Source organism: Papilio xuthus, unplaced genomic scaffold (assembly GCF_000836235.2).
Source record: "Papilio xuthus unplaced genomic scaffold, Pxut_1.1 DF825928.1, whole genome shotgun sequence".
NCBI lineage: Eukaryota > Metazoa > Arthropoda > Insecta > Lepidoptera > Papilionidae > Papilio > Papilio xuthus.
This window is the reverse complement of record NW_013532721.1, coordinates 7,243,867-7,261,588: the sequence shown is the minus strand read 5'-3', so window position 1 is coordinate 7,261,588 and position 17,722 is coordinate 7,243,867. Positions and strand designations below refer to the sequence as shown.

Below are 17,722 nucleotides of genomic sequence, written 5' to 3'. Positions count from 1 at the left end.
GTGCCGTCCAATATGTGTACGTTTATATTTAGCAAGGTTATATAGATGTCGTCTGCATATAAAAAGCTCCGCAGATTGGCGCACGTCATACTGTTTTGGGGGACTTAGTAGAGAGGTTGGGTCGTTGTGAAAATGTTTTTAAAAGCTAGATTTTTATTCTTCTACTGTAGGATTAGTTTAATGGGATATTGTAGAAATGTAGGATATAAGTAGTAGGAGTCGAAAGCCGTTAAGTATTGTAAGCTGAATTTTATTACGCCGTGAGCAGCGGATTCATGCCAAGATGGCCGTCATCGCCCGGTTGACGAAAACTGCAGACATCTCCCAAGTCGTGTAATATTTGAGGTAGGTAATTAAAATTTGAAATATTTTATGTAATATAGGTATTGTGATACAGTTTAATAACTCGTATTTTGTAATTGCGCACCAATTGTACTTGTGGTCTATGGTCGATAGGGCGTGGTCAGGCATAAAATTCAAAATGGCGACGTTGGTTTAATGGTGACGTTGCAAATTGTTAAAGTATAAAGACATTATTAGATTTTTGATTCGTAAAACAATCGTTTTACTTTCATAGCACAAGATTCATAATTTAAATTTTTAATTAAACATTCTATTTTAGGAAGTTGACGTTGCGTGCCACATTTCTGTAATGACGCCATTACGTGACGTCATCTTGACCTTTTAGATAATTAAGTCATAGTTTTAAGGATTAGATTAAGATTATTTTTATTACTGCGTACAAGAATATCAACGACGTTCAATGAATATTTGCAACAGACTTTATAATATATGCAAAAGAATCAAGAATTTGCTGGACTATATACCTTACCCACTAAAAATATTTTATTATGCTAATGTTTGATTGTTTGAAACTTTATTCGTTTACTAATATTATTCGATTTAATATTGAGTATAAGTAGGTAAACTTTGGGAAATTTGTTGGGGTATACACTAACATTTTTGTAAATTTTTTATCTAGGATACCACCAAAGTAGTGTTAATATTTAAGTAATTCTAGCGTAATGAAATTTCTTTTGTATTAACACTTAGCCCATACATATACTCATGCAACAAAGAAGGAAATGAGATTGATCCGTTATATTTCCATTTTATAATATTTCAGGAGTTTTGATTTATTTTGCTTCAATCATCACCGCCGCCGCCGTTGTCCCACACAATGTTCAGCATCCAAGCAGGGCGTATGATTGCAGCTACTCTGTAGTAATACATATTGGCTTATAATCAAGTCGATAATAAGGCGCGTTAATAGTCGTCAGGACCAGGCGGCGCTAAATCAATTTTTTTGAAAACTAAGGTATTTAAAATCGTTATAACCGAAGAAAATATTTACACAAATATAGCTTAAGTTAGCTCATTTAGCAGTAGCTTAACCATTGAATCGGTTCCCCTACACAATAATTATAAAAAAAACAAATATCATTTATACAATAACACTAATTTTCACTTGTTCATAGCGCATAAGTATTTGATTAAAATCATTCGTCACCAAGCGCTTAAAAAGAGAAAATACAAAACATTTTGCTTTTTCTTAAACTTTTCTCGTACCATACGAAAAGTGTATGGAAAACATTGTCAAGATTAGAAAAAGCAGATATTAAACTTGCATGTGTTAAACTTTTTATCGTATAACGTTGAATATTGTGTGCCATAAAGATTCTATGCAAAACTATAATTAATTTTCAGATGATCTATTTAGGTCGAGTCGGAGCTTACCGGTCGGTTTATTGGAAGGAGGATTTTTAGTTAGGAGTCTGGGTAGGAATTTTCCGTATCCAGTAGAGATTGGAGGCCATAGATCGTGAATAAGTCGGCTATCTGAACAGAATATTGCAGTACGATAGATAAATACAAAAATAACTGTTTGAAAAGAGAAATACATATTAAAATAAACATGGAACGATATTAGAATATACTGAATGTTCACTTTCCACAAAATACATTAGAATGTAATAGTTAAAACTACCTTTGAACAATAAAGACAATCCATCATGAGGTTAATTTATTTTGCCTTGTATCCTGTTCGGGAAAGTAAGATGTGAGGTAAGGATCTACAAAATGTTTCAATTTCTTTTAACTCTTCAAATTATTTCTATTAACCGCCCTGCGTAAACAAAAGCCCATTTTTGGATTTGCAAAGTAGTTGTCTATGGACTTGATCAAAAGTATTTCTCGGTTTGAGTTAGGTAGGGATTATTTAGACGGCTCTTTGTTTTCGGTAAATTTCTAGAACCATACAGTTAAGGCTATGCGCCGCTGCTGTAACGTTATGTGTAAAGTTACGTTTTTCTTTATTTTACCGTAAGATATTGTATTGAAAATTTTACATTACTTTTCGATTACGATAGAACGTTTCATGAAATCTGTTTTTACTACGTATTACTTGCATAATATAATTGAGATGCATAAACCAGACTGCAAAAGTGAAGCCAATTTTTCCCAAAAATTGTATGGTATTTGTTCCAAGATTTATATACTTAATGTAAAGAATTAGATACTTATGTTAAAGCATTCTAATTTATAATGTTCTTTTTTTAACTTTGTAGGTAAAAAAATTAATACAGACGAAATTATTTACCAAGTAGTAGTGAAATAATAGTAGAATCTTTCAGTTAGTGTTAGTCTATAAACATATAGTAAAACATAATAGTAGGCGCTGTAAGTTTTATACTCGTACCATCAAAGAAATTAGGCCGTTTTTGATTCACGGAGCAAAGGTTTTTGACTTATTTTGTTACTGTACAATACAGCCTTCGAAAATGTTTATTTTTGATGTCATTTCAATTTTTTTTTAAATTATTACGGTGCAAATTATTGCTTTTATTCAGAGTAATCAATTAAAATGATAATTTGCATAAGCAGAACAAATGCGTGAAAGAGAAATGTTATCGTGACGAGGGGAATTTTCGCATTGCACTAGCATAGAAAGAAAACTTAGCGCTGTTTGATTTCGCAAAAAAATTCTGGCTATATTTTAGTTAGCCTTTTCGCTGCCGTAGTCTAGTAAACAAGACAAGCAAAGCAAAAGCTTTGTAGGCCGTCTTCTTCTATAAAAGTCCGAAAACATACTAAACATGAAATACACATGATCAATGATATTAGGTGATTTTAAACTACGGAAAATTAAATAATCTATTTTACTGTCTATGGTTTAAATTTAAAGCAGTTTATTAAGTATTGATATATATGAACAAAGACAATCTTTCTAAATAGAACCAACGGAGATGTAGTAGTGTAGGGCTTACGGTTTCCGGACACCGCTATTTTGCGGAAGTAGAAATAAGATTTATTTTAAAACTCATGACTATAGGAAATAATGGTTATGATATAGTTACGCTAGTATAGAAAATTAGAAATACACAGCAGAAGTTTTGGATGAGATAGTATTTAGATTAGTATTTTTGGATGATTAGATAGTGATGATAAATAAGTGTAGATCGAAATGGCGCAGTAAGGTTTAATATTTATAACACAAATAAAAACCTTTTTTTAGATTCACATGGCGAAAGAATTTTAACTTTTTTTATTTATAGTATGATAGTTCACTCACTTTTTGTTTATTCTGTTTTAATTTACTATTATCCTTTATATCTGGAAGAATTATTTACGTAGGATAATATTTCTCGATAAAATGTTAACAAATTGGGCGTTGTAAGATTTAATGTTTATATGATCTAAGAAATTAGACTTAGTTTCTCACGGCTATTTTGTTTATAAAATTAGGAAACAATCGGAAAATAAATTTTTTTTTGGTTACTAATTTATTATTTAGGAGCAAATCAATTTTGCAAGAAAACATACTATACAACTTTAGAATGTACGAAAAATAAATGATTGTAGTTTATATTGCAATGAATTACAGGGCAGGGCATTTCATTTATGAGAAAGATACAAACCAAGCTATTCAAATATGGCGTGTTTTTGGCAGGGTAAATGCGTATAACGGAAAAAGTGATTACAATAGAATTTATTAGACTGCAAATAAACATGCAACGAGATACAAAAAAATAAATTTTATTTGTTTTATTTTAGACTCTTTACACTCTAATAACTTGAAGTTTATATTAGAGGAATTATTTGGGAGAAAATAGCTATATTATGAAGTAAGCTATTCGTTTTTTGACTGTACAAAATCATAGTTTAAATCATAAATTCCTCTTTTCTACGGCGAAAATGTTTTAAAAGATGTTTATACAACAAAATTTGATTTTTTAAGTTCATAGGGCGAATAAAAATTTAGAGACGCGATGGGAAATAAGCTTTAAACTAATTAGGCAGGGAATAATTATAGTTTTTAGGTTTATTTATTTTTGTTAGTTTAAATAGGTGTTTTTTTTTAAATAAATGCTATATTATATAGGTTTGATAGGGCGAAAGAACTTGAAGACAAAGAAATTGACTTTTTTAGGTTTCTAGGGCGGAAGAACATATTAGTATTTTTTTAAACAATGAAGTTTGACCTTTTAAGGTTTACTTTACGGAATTTTCAGACACGTAATTAGTAAATAACATAAATAATTAAAATTTATTAAAATTAAATAGTTATTAAAAGGTAATTTCTAGAATCTGTTTGAATAAAAAAAATCGGCTTATGAGGTCTTATAGCAAGAAAGAATTCAAAATATGAGTGTTTTAAAAGAATGTTATTGTTTTACGTTCATTGTGCAAAAGAAATTTGAGATTATTTTATTGCAAGAAATTCAACTATTTAAGGTACGTTATTTACAAAGAAATTCGGCTATTGTAGGTTTTAAAATTACATAGGTAATTAGCGTTTTATACAAAGAAATCCAACGTTGTTGGGTTTATAGAACAAAAAGAATTTTAAGATTGTTATTTTATACGAAGTAATTCGACGTATTAAGTTTATAGGGCGAAAGAGTTTTTTTTAGGTTTTTATGGCCAAAGAATTGCCGAATACTCGTTAGTGAATAAGGTTTGAATGAAGTAGGCATCGATAAATTCTATTTTTTTTAGGTTTAATAGGGCGATTTTTTTTTAAATAAGTATTTACAATAAAAGTTTAGTAAGTTTTATATGACGAATTAATTACTTAGTGGGCTAATGTTTTTTTTGAAATGAAATTATTTTTTAGAATTTCAGGGCGAAAGAATTTTTAGTATTGGTTTTATAGGCTGCAAAAATATAAGTACCAAGTTTACATAAAGAAGTTTGAATTTTGTAGGTTTTGTAGTACGTAAATCATAGTTTATACAAAGAAATCCGACTTTGCTAGGTTTATAGGTCAAAAGAATTTTAAGAATTTCGACGTATTAGATTTATTATAGGACGAAAGAATTATCAAATACTCGTTAGTAAATAAGCTTTTAAAGAACTAGGTACAGAATTATTCTATTTTTTAAGTTTAATAGCGCGAAAGAATTTGTAGATAAGTATTTACAATAAAAGTTTAAGTTTTATTTGATGATATTTATGTGGGTTAATGTTTTGTATAAAGAAAAAAAATTTAGGTTTGCAGGACGAAAAATAATAAATACATTTTAATATGAACTTCGCACCGTAAGATTCTAAGCTTTCAAGCTTTTTGAAATTACTAGGACTGAAGAATTTTTACATTGGCGTGTTGGTTAAAGAACTTGGCAAATGTATGGTTTTATAGGACGAAATAATACTAAGATTGGTTTTCTATACAAAGAAATTCAACTTTCTTTATACAAAATCTTTATACAAAAAAACGTAACTTATTAAGTTTTACAGAGCGACTTACTTGTGTAAGTTTTGAATGCACTTTACATCGAAAGATTCAATTTTTAAATTTACAGTACGAAAGAAGTGTTGTATTGAAATAAATTTGGCTATTTTGAGGTTTCATAGGGTGGAAGAATTTGTTAGGTTTTACATAAAAAAGTTTGACTTTTGAAAGTTTATAGGATGAAGTAATTTTCTAGTTGTTTGAGTAAATACTCTTTGAATGAGCTTTAAGATTCTATTTTACAAAGAAATATGACTTTAAGGTTTATAGGGCAGAAGAATTTGTAGATTAATTTTTAAACAAAGAAATTCGGCGTGTTTTTCGTTTAAGGGCAAAAACATTTTTAGGTGTATCTTTATACAAAGAAATGTAAATTTTTAAGGCTTACGGGCGACGGGATTTTCGGAGACGTGAGATAGTCAATGAGTATACAATTAACTTTGCGTACAAATAGAATTTTTGTAGTTTACAGGGCGAAAGAATTTTAGATTAGTGTTTTATTGAAAGAAATTTTGCTGTTTTTAGGTTTTATATTGCGAGGAAATTAATGTCTAGTGTTTTGTACAAATTTATTCCCATTATAGGGCGAGGGATTATTCTGAAAGCTTTGAAGGAAGATTAACTATTTTTACACAGAACTTTGAGCTCTCTTCTAACGAGTTACTAAATTAGTGTTTTATGCAAAGATATTCGACTTTGTTAGGCATATAGCGCAAAATAATTTTAAGATCAATATTACAAAAAGAAATTCGGTGTTTTAAGGTTTATTAGGCTGATTTTTTTACAGAAGTGGTATAATCAAGAAAATTGGATGTTATTAGGTTAATAGGACGAAATAATTTTTAGAGATGTGTTTACAAAGAAATTCGGCTTTTGTAGGTTTTGTAGCGCAAGACAATTAGCAAATAAGAATTTATACAAAGAACGCCAGCTTTATAAGGTTTATAGGGAAAAAAGAATATTAAGATATGTGTTTTATAGAAAGGAATACGTCGTTTAAGGTTTATAGTTGGAAAGAATTTTTACAAAATTGTTTTAAACGGAGAAAATTGACTGTTAAGTTTGTAGGGCAAAGTATTTTTGCAGAAGTTTCATATAATTTTTATTTTAGTTTGATGTACTTTTTAGATTAGCTTGTAAGTATTGAAAATGAGAGTTTTATATAAAGAATATAGACCATTTTACGTTTATAGGGTAAAAGGAATTTTAGATAAGTATTTGATTTGATTACAAAGGAATTCGTAGTTTTAAAGTTTATAGGGTGAAAGAATTTTTCGGAGAAGTGTTGTTATATACAAAGAAATTCGGATTCTGTAGTGCGTAAAAACGAGTAAACTAGTGTTTTAAACAAAAAATCCGACTTTGTTAGATTAATAGGGCGAAAGAAATATCAGGTATTCGTTAGTAAATAAGATTTAAATGAACTAGGCGCCTAAACATTATATTTTTTAGATTTAATAGGGCGAAAGAATTTGTAGACTAATGTTTTGTATAAAGAAATTATTTTTAGGACAGGGCGAAAGAATTCATAAACGCCATAATAAATAAGCTTTGAATGAATTTCGCTCCGTAAGATTTTTGAAATTTATCATCATCATCATCATCAGCTCACTATACGTCCCCACCGAGGGGCTCGGAGCCTACCCTAAGTTAAGGGTGATTAGGCCATAGTCAACCACGCTGGCCAAGTGCGGGTTGGAAAATTGAAATTTATAGGACGAATGAACTTTTCGATTGGTGTTTTCGTAAAAGAAATTTGGCAATTTTATGGTTCTATAGGATGAAAGAATATTAAGATTGGTGTTCCATACAAGGAAATTCGACTTTTTAATCTTTATAGGGCGAAAGAAAATTTAAATATATTTTATACAAAGAAACGTGACTGTTACAGGTTTACAGGGCTACTAACTTTTTCGAGACGTGATAGTATATAAGATTTGAATGAACTTTACATCGAAAGATTCTATTTTTTAGTTTACAGGGCGAAACTAGAATTGTTTTATTAAAATAAATTTGGCTATTTTTAGGTTTTATAGGCCATATATATATATATATATGAGTACTAAGTTTTACACGAAGAAGTTTGATTTTTGAAGGTTTATAGGGCGATGTTATTTACTAGACGTGTGAATAAATACGCTTTGAACTAGGAGCTGTAAGATTTTATTTTACAAAGAGAAGACGTTTCGACGAAATTTTTTAAACAAAGAAATTTGGCCTGTTTTTAAGCAAAGCGCACAAGTATTCTATTTTTTGAAGCTTGAGGCGAAAGAATTTTATAATTAGTGTTTTATACAAGTAATTTTGCCGTTTTTAGGTTTCATATCCCGAAGGAATTTAAATTCTAGTGTTAAATACAAATTTATTCGCCTTATAAGGCAAAGGATTTTTCTTAAAGGTTTAAAGCTTTGAAGGAAGATTTAATATTTTTACAAAGAGCTTCGAGCTCTCTTCTAAGAGTTACTAAATCAGTGTTTTATGCAAAAAAATCGACTGTTAGGTATATAGCGCAAAATAATTTTAAGATCAATATTACAAAAAGATATTCGATGTTGTAATAATTATTTTTTTTTTACAAAATCGGTATAATCACGAAAATTGGATTTTATGAAACCTCATAAAATCCAATTTTCGTGACCAATATTAACCAATAGGACGAAATAATTTTTATAGATGTGTTTACAAAGAAATTCGGCTTTAGTAGGTTTTGTTGTGTTGTTCAAAATGAGTGTTTTGTACAATGAAATTAAACTTTTTAAGGGTTATATGAAAAAAGAAATAGCAAGTGTTACATACAACGGAATTCGGCTTTTGCAGGGTGTTCTTCTTCTAGTGCCTCTTCAGTCTTGAAGGTTGGCTGCAGGTTTTGTAGGGCAAGATGATTAGAAAATTAGTATTTTGTACAAAGAAAGGCAAATTTGTTTATAGGGAAACACAATTTTAAGATTGCTGTTTTTTTACAAAGGAATACGTCGTTTTAAGGTTTCTAGGTGGAAAATTTTTTTAGAGATTTATTTATACGGTGAAATTTGACTGCTAGGTTTGTAGGGCAAATAGGGCGAAAGAATATTTACGTAAGTTTTATTTTCGAAGAAATCAGACTTTGTTAGGTTTATAGGGCGAAAGAATTATCAAATTCTCGTTAGTAAATAATGTTTGTATGAAGTAGGTGTCGTAAAATTCTATTATTCGAAAGTATTCGTAGACAAGTATTAACAATAATTTCAGCCTAAGTTTTTTTTCCACGAAAGAATTTGTATATTGAACGTTTTTTTTATACATAAATTCTTATTTAGGTTTTTAGGGCGAAAGAATCCAAAAACGCTATAAAAATAGCTTGGAATGAACTAAGCACCGTAAGATTCTATTTTTAAAGTATATAAGACTAAAGAATTTAAATTACGTGATTTATATATTAAAAGAAATTTGTCTGCTTTTACGTTTTATAGGGCGATTTTTTTTTAACGCGATAAGATAAATCTTTGAAGGAAATAGGCACTGTAAGGATTAATATTTTTACGTCTGCTTCTAGGGTTTGAGGGCGAAAGAATGTTAGATTTATTATTATATTCATTCAGGTTAAGTTTTATTAGGCGAAAGAGTTTTTAGATAGGTGTTTGCAAATACACATTGATGACCTCTCTAAGATTAATAATTTATACAATATAATATACTGTTTTTTAAGGTTTATAGGGGTGAAACAGTTTATCATTTATTAAAAGAAAGAGATAATTATTTTATAAGACAAAAGAGTTTTTTATTTGTGCTAAAGCATTGAACGGACTAGGTTGTATAGTAATTACAATTTATTTAAAAAGTGTCGACTTTTCAAGTTTATAGGGCGAAAAGATTTACTTTTAAGATTAGCTTGTAAGCATAGAAAATAAGTGTTTTATAAAGAATATTGTCAATTTTACGGTTTATACGGTAAAACGAATTTTATATACGTATTTGATTTTATTACAAAGAAATTCGAAGTTAACAGGGTGAAAGTATTTTTCGGTGAAGTGTTGTTATACATATACAAAAAAAATTCAGATGTAGTGCTTAAAAATGAGTAAACTAGCGATTTAAACGAAAAAAAAACAATCTGACTGTTAGGTTTATAGGGCGAAAGAAATATCAAATACTATATATACAAATTTATTCCCCTTATAGGGCGAAGGGTTATTCTGAATGGTTAAAAGCTTTGAAGGAAAATTTAATATTTTTACAACGAACTTGGAGCTATCTTCTAACGAGTTACTAAATTAGTGTTTTATGCAAAGATATTCGATTTTGTTTGTTAGGTATATAAAGGCTTTATAGGGTGAAATATTTTTTACATAAGTGTTATATTGAAGGAAATTGGATTTTATTAGGTTAATAGGTCGAAATAATATTAAGAGGTGTGTTCATAAAAAAATCAGCTTTTGTAGGTTTTGTAGCGGCAAGACAATTTGTAAACTAGTATTTTATACAAAGAAAACCGGCTTTGTAAGGTTTATAGGTGGAAAGAATTTTAAGATTGGTGTATTATAGAAAGGAATACGTCGTTTTAAGGTTTGTAGGTGGAAATAATTTTTAGGGAATTTTTAAACAGAAAATTTACTTTAAGTTTGTAGGGCTAATAGGGCGAAAGAATTTTTACAGAAGTATGTAAATACATAGAAAATCGGCTTTTGTAGATTTTGCAATGCGTAATAATTAGTCAATTAGCGTTTTATACAAAGAAACGCGACTTTGTTAGCTTGTAGGTCAAAAGAATTTATTTTATAGAAATAAATTCCATGTATTAAAGTTAAGGCGTAAGAGTTTTTCAGAGAAGTGTGTTATATACAAAGAAATTTGGCGTTTTTAGGTTTTGTAGTGCGTAAAAATAAGTAAATTAGCGCATTAAACAAAGAAATCCGAATTTGTTAGGTTTATAGGGCGAAAGAATTATCAAATACTCGTTTCCGTCTATCTAATCCGAATTGTTATATTTTTGAGTTTAATAGCGCGAAAGAATTTGTAGGCAAGTATTTAAAATAAAAGTTAAGTAAGTTTTATATGGTGACAGATTTTTGTGGGCTAACGTTTTGTATAAATTATTTTTTAGGCTTTCAGGACGTAAGAATGCAGAAATGTCATAATAAACAACCTTTGAATGAAATTTTCTTAAAGATTCCATTTTTTTAGTTTGTAAGGCGAAAGAATTTCTAAATTATGAGTTTTATTAATATTTGGCTATTTTTAGATTTTATACGGCAATATAATTTTTTTAAACTTGATAGGATAAATCTGTATGCACTGTAGGAAACAATATTGGCTCTAGGGTTTGGGGGCGAAAGAATATTTATTGTCTAATTAATTCAACTTTATAAGTTTTAGAAGGCGAATGAGTTGTTAGGTTTGCGTTAGTAAATACCCATTGAAGGAACTAGGCTTCGTAAGACTAATAATTTATACAATGAAATTCGGCTTATAGGTAGGAAAGAATTTATCATTTATGCAAAGAGATAATTATTTTATAAGACGGAAAAGTTTTTTATTTGTGCTAAAGCATCGAACGTACTAGGTTTTGTTATATTTACCATTTATATAGAAATATCGACTTTTTATGTTTATAAGGCGAAAAGAAGTATTTTTAGATTTAAGCATTTAAAATGAGTGATTGATAAAAAGAATATTGACCATATTACGTTTATAGGGTAAAAGGAATTTTAGATTGGTGTTTTAAACAAAGAGAAATTTCACGTTTTAAAGTTTATAGGGCGAAAGGATTTTTCGGAGAAGTGTGATGTACAACGAAATTCGGATTTTGTAGGTTTCGTAGTGCGCAAAAAGGGTAAATTAGCGTTTTAAATAATGAAAAACCCCTCTTTGTTAGGTTTGTAGGGCGAAAGAAATATCAGATACTCGTTAGTAAATAAGATTTGAGTGAACTAGGCGCCGCGAAACATGTGTTTTTTAGATTTAATTAGGTGAAAGAATTTGTAGACAAATGTTTTGTAGTACAAAGAAATCCTCTTTGAGGTTTGCAGCGCAAAGTAATTCGGTAACGCCATAATAAATAAGCTATGTATGAACTCCGCATCCGTAAGATTCTATTTTGGAAGTTTAACAGTGCGTATGAATATTTCGATTGGTGTTTTGGTTGGTGTTAGAAATTTTGTAATGTTAAATATATCTTCATACATAGAACCGTGACTGTAAGATTACAGGGCGACAAAATTTTCCGAGACGTAATAGTATGTAAGCATTACCTTACATCGAATGACTAATATTTAAGTTTACTACAGGGCGAAATAATTTCTAGTTCAGTGTGTTATTGAAAGAAAAATGACTGTTTTTAGGCGTTTTATAGGGCGAAAGAATACGTAGACGTGAGTTAATAACGTTTGAATAAACTAGGAGCTGCAAGATTCTATTTTACAAAGAAATACAACTTTAAGAGGTTTATGGGGCGAAAGAATTTGAAGATAAATATTTTAAACAAAGAAATTCGGTGTGTTTTTCATTAAAGGACAAATACATTTTTAGGTTTATATTTATACAAAGAATTGTTAATTTTTAAGGTTTAAGGGCGACGGGATTTTCGGAGACGTGAGATAGTATAGTAGATAGTATTTTAACACAGAACTTAGAGCTCTCTTCTAAGCATTACTAAATTAGTGTTTTATAGAAAGAAATTCGACTTTGTTAGGTATATAGCGCAAAATAATTTCAAGATCAAAGTTATAAAAAGAAATTCGATTTTTATAGGATGAAAAATATTATAAAGTGGAATAATCAAGAAAATTGGGTTTTATTAGGTTAAAAAGACGAAATAATTTTTAGACTTTACAAAGAAATTTAGCTTTAGCAGGTGTAGGTGTGTAAAAGAATTTCAAAATGAGTGTTTCTACAATAAAATTTAACTTTTAAAAAAGAGAAAAATGGCAAGTGTTGAATATAAAGAAATTCGGCTTTTGTAGGTCTTGTAGCGCAAGACTAGTAAATTAGTATTATATTTTATACAAAGAAAGCCAATTTTGTAAGGTTTAAAGGGAAAAAGTAATTTTAAGATTGGTGTTTTATACAAAGGAATACGACGTTTTAAGAATTTTATAGAATTGTTTTATACGGTAAAATTTGATATTATTAGGTTTGACAAATAGGGCAAAAGAATTTTTACAGAAGTTTTATTTACATAGAAAATCGGCCTTCGTAGATTTTGCAATACGCAAAAAATAGTTAGCTTAATTTTTTTTGCCTAAACTTTTGCTATGTTGTACCAAGAAATTTGACGTATTAAAGTTTATAGGGCGTAAGAATTTTTCAGAGAAGTGTGTTTTAAACAAAGAAATTTGGAGTTTGTAGGTTTAAAAGTGCGTGAAAATAAGTAAATTAGCGTTTTAAACAAAGAAATCCGACTTTGTTAGGTTTATAGGATAAATTTTAAAATACTCGTTAATAAATAAGGTTTGAATGAACTAGGCGTCGTAAAATTCTATTTTTAAGTTTCGTAGGGCGAAATTCGTAAAGAAGTATTCACAGTAATTTCTGCTTTTATAAGTTTAGAAAGTTTTATTCCAGAATAGAATTTGTATACTAATGTTTTTATAAAAAAATCCTTTTTAGGTTTGCAGGTCGAAAGAATCCAGAAACGTCATAATAAATAAGCTTTGAATGAACTCTGCTCTGTAGGATTCGGTTCTAGGGTTTGAGGGCGAAAGAATATTTAATGTATTATTAATTAAGCTATTTAAGTTTTAGAAGGCGAAAGAGTTTTTAGGTTTGTGTTAGTAAATACACATTGAAGGAACTAGGCTCTGTAAGATTAATAATTTATGCAATGAAATTCGGATTTTAAGGTTTATAGGGGTGAAACACATTATTATTTATGCAAAGAAAGAGATAATTATTTTATCGGATGAAAGAGTTTATTATCTGTGTTGTTCTAAACCATCGAACGGACTAGGTTTTGTAATATTTACTATTTGTATAAAAATATCGACGTTTTAGGTCTTAGGACGAAAAAATGTCATTTTAGATTAGTTTTTAAGCTGAAGAACATTAACCATTTTACGTTTATAGGGTAAAATAAATTTTAGATTGGTATTTTATGTATAGAAATTCAACGTTTATAGGACGAAAGAATTTTTCGGAGAAGTGTGTATATACCAAGAAATTTGGATTTTGTAATGCGTAAAAACGAGTAAGCTAGCGTTTTAAACAAAAACCGACTTCGGTTTATAGGGCGAAAGAAATATAATAGATTTGAATGAACTAGGCGCCATAAGATTCTTTTTTTTTAATTTATAGGACAAATGAAATTTTCAATTGGTGTTTTGGGAAAAGAACTGAACATTTCAGACTATACCGCGAAAGAATATAGATATTGGCGTTCCATACAAAGAAGTTTCATTTTTGCATCGTTATAGGGATTTTGTAGGCATTGTAGTACGTTAAAATGAGTAAACCAGCGTGTTAAATAAAGAAATCCGACTTAGCAAGGTTTATAGGACGAAAGAATTATTAGATACTCCTTAGTACATATCTATAGTAATTTTTAAATATATCTTAATAAAAAATCGTGACTTTGTAAGGTTTACAAGGCGACAAAGTCTTCCGAGACGTAAAGATTATATAAGCATTGAATGAACTTTACATTGAAAAATTCAATTTTTTAAGTTTACAGGGCGAAAAGGTATCAAGTTTTCACAAGTTTGACTTTTGAAGGTTTATAGGGCGAAAGAATTTGTAGATTATAGTTTTGAACCAAGCAATTCGACATTTTTAAGAAATAGTATTTTTATGAAGAAATTCGTGTTAAAGTAGAGCAAAAGGATTTTTCGGAGAAGTGTTGTAATATACAAAGAAATTCGGCTGTAGGTTTGTAGTGCGTAAAAATGAGTAGCATTTTAAACAAAGAAATCCAACTTTGTTAGGTTTGTTTATAAGGCGAAAGAAATATTAGATATTCGTTCGTAAATAAGATTTGAATGAACTAGGCGCTGAAACTTTCTATTTTTTAAATTTAATAGCGCGAAAGAATTTGTAGACCCATGTTGTGCATAAATAAATTATTTTTTTAGGACAGGGCGAAAAAATTCAGAAACGCCGTAATAATAAACAAGCTATGCATGAACTCCGCACCGTAAGATTAAGTTTACAGGACGTAAGAATTTTTAGATTTTTTTGGTAAAATCAATTTGACAATTGTATGATTTTATAGGGCGAAAGTATATAGGGATTGGCGTTCCATAAAAAGAAATTTAACTTTTGAATTTTTAAACGGCGAATGAAATTTTAAATTATTTTTATACAAAGAAACGTGACTAAGGTTTACAGGGCGACTAAATTTTCCGAGACGTGATAGTATAGAAGCATTAAATGAACTTTACATCGAAAGACTAATATTTAAGTTTACTACAGGGCGAAATAATTTCTAGTTCAGTGTTTATTGAAAGAAATTTGGCTATTTTTAGGTTATGTAGGGCGAAAGAATACAAGTACCAAGTTATACACGAAGTTTTGAAGGTTTATAGGGCGTTGGAATACGTAGACGTGAGTAAATAAGCTTTGAATAAACTAGGAGCTGCAAGATTCTATATTATAAAGAAATTCGACTAAGGTTTATGGAGCGAAAGAATATTTAGATTATTATGATTTTAACAAAGAAACTCTGCTTAGGTTTATATTTATATAAAGAAATGTTAATTTGTTAAGGCTTATGGGGGCGACTGGATTTTCGGTGATGTGATAGTAAATATATATATAGTATTAAATGACCGTTGCGACACATACATATATTTAATTTCTGTAATTACAACACGAAATTATTTTTTCACTAGATTTTATAGGGTGAAAGAATATAAATACCAAGTATTACACAAAGAATTTTGACTTTGGTTTATAGGGCGAGAGAATTTGTAGATTGTACAAATTAGGTATATCGAACCAACGAATTTTTTTAAACGTAATATGATAAAGCTTTGAAGGCTCTAGGGATATATAATAATATAATCATAAAGAACTTCGATTCGAGGGTTTGGGGGCGCCATAATATTTGGATTAGTGTTTAATACAGTAATTCGGCTTTTTAAGTTTTAGAAGGTGAAAGATTTTATCATTTATGCAAAGAGAGAATTATTTTTGTAAGACGAAAGTGTTTTTTATTTGTGCTGAAGCATCGAAATAGACTAGGACTTTTGTAATAATTACCTTATTTTAAAATAATCGACTTTTTAGTTTTATAGTACGAAAATATGTTTTTTTAGTTTAGTTTTTAAGTATTGAAAATGAGTGTTTCTTATAAAGAATATTGACCATTTTAAGATTATAGGAATTATAAACGGAATTCTGGATTAATATTTTATTCACAAAGAAATTCGACGTTTTAAAGTTTATAGGGCGAAAGGATTTTTCGGAGAAGTGTATATACAAAGAAATTCGGCTTTTGTAGGTTTCGTAGAGCGTAAAAATTAGGAATCTAAAATGAGTAAAAAGTATAAAGTAAACTAGTGTTTTGAACAAAAAAAATCCGACAGGTTTATAGGGTGAAAGAAATATCAGATATTCCTTAGTAAATAAGATTTGAATGAATTAGACGCCTAAACATTATATTTTTTTTAGATTTAATAGGGCGAAAGAATTTTTAGAGTAATGTTTTGTATAAAGGAATTCTTTTACATTTTTAGGGCGAAAGAAGTTAGTAACGCCATATAATAAACAAGTTGTATATGAACTTATCGTTTTATGTAGGGCGAAAGAAATTTTAAATATACATAAACATGGCTGATATTTACAAGGGACTAAATTATCCGAGACGTTGATAGTAAATAAGTTTCGAATGAACTTAACATCGAAAGATTCTATTTTTAAGGTTACAGATCGAAATAATTTTTAGTTCAGTGTTTTATTTTAGGAAATATGGCTATTTTTAGGTATTATAGGGCGGAAGAATATAAGTACTAAGTTAGAGGTTTTCAAGGTTTTGTAGGGCGTTTGAATGTGTCAATTTATGTTTTAAACAAAGAAAGACGTATTTTGCGTTTATAGGGCGAGAAGACTTTTATGTTAACAAAGAAATTTTTAATGCTTACGGAGCGACTGGATTTTCGGAAATGTGATAGTACATAAGCATTCAACCTTGGTGCACAAATATTCTATTTTTTGAAGCTTACAGGGCGAAAGAATTTAACAATTTTGCTGTTTTTAGGTTTTATAGGGCGATAGACTTTTTGAAACGTAATAGTATGAAGTTTTCAATGCACTAGTAGAAACTGTATGATTTACAAAGACCTTCGGCTCTAAGGTTTGAGGGCGACGAATTTTTAGGTTACTTTTTAAGCATTGAAAAGTATTGTTTAATAAAAAGAAATCGACCATTTCATGTTTATAGAGGAAAAGAAATTTAAGATTATTTTATGCAAAGAAATTCGACGTTTTTAAGTTTTATGGTGAAAGAATTTTTCAGAGAAGAGTTCTATACAAAGAGAATTTGCTTTTGTAGTGCGTAAAATTGAGTAAATTAGCGTTTTAAACAAAGAAATCCGACTTTGTTAGGTTTATAGGGCGAAAGAATTTTTAGTTGTGTTTTATTCAAAGAAATTTGATTATGTAAGATATAGAGGGTGAAAGAAACTGTATATTATTGTTTTGAACCAAGAAATTCGACCTTTATAAGAATTGGTATTGTTATAAGAAAATTCGACGTGTTAAAGCAGGGCGAAAGGATTTTTCGGAGAAGTGTTGTTATATACAAAGAAATTCGGTTTTTGGAGGTTTTGTAGTACGTTAAAATGAGTAAAACTAGCGTTTTAAATAAAGAAATCCGACTTATAGGGCGAAAGAATTATCAGATACTCGTTAGTAAATAAGATTTAAATGAACTAGGCGCCGAAACATATTTTTTTAGATTTAATAGGGTGAAAGAATTTGTAGACAAATGTTTTGTATAAAGATAACCTTTTTAGGTTTGCAATGCGAAAACGCCATAATTAATAAATTTTGTATGAACTTCGTATCTTAAGATTCTAT

At 29.1% G+C, this 17,722-nt stretch overlaps 2 long non-coding RNA genes across 3 annotated transcripts in view; one reads left to right on the top strand and one right to left on the bottom strand.

Annotated features, from left to right (window-relative positions):
• The first annotated feature begins 92 nt into the window (after positions 1-92).
• The window catches only part of LOC106125117 (uncharacterized), a 24,461-nt gene continuing 6,831 nt past the window's right edge, over positions 93-17,722 (top strand). For both annotated transcript variants that reach the window (XR_001228249.1, XR_001228248.1), the window contains exons 1-3: positions 93-345; positions 1,127-1,318; positions 1,708-2,064. This is a non-coding gene — a long non-coding RNA (uncharacterized LOC106125117). The remainder of the gene's footprint in view (positions 346-1,126; positions 1,319-1,707; positions 2,065-17,722) is intronic.
• Positions 14,310-17,722, bottom strand: part of LOC106125118 (uncharacterized) — a 6,066-nt gene continuing 2,653 nt past the window's right edge. The window contains exon 2 of the long non-coding RNA XR_001228250.1: positions 14,310-16,831. This is a non-coding gene — a long non-coding RNA (uncharacterized LOC106125118). The remainder of the gene's footprint in view (positions 16,832-17,722) is intronic.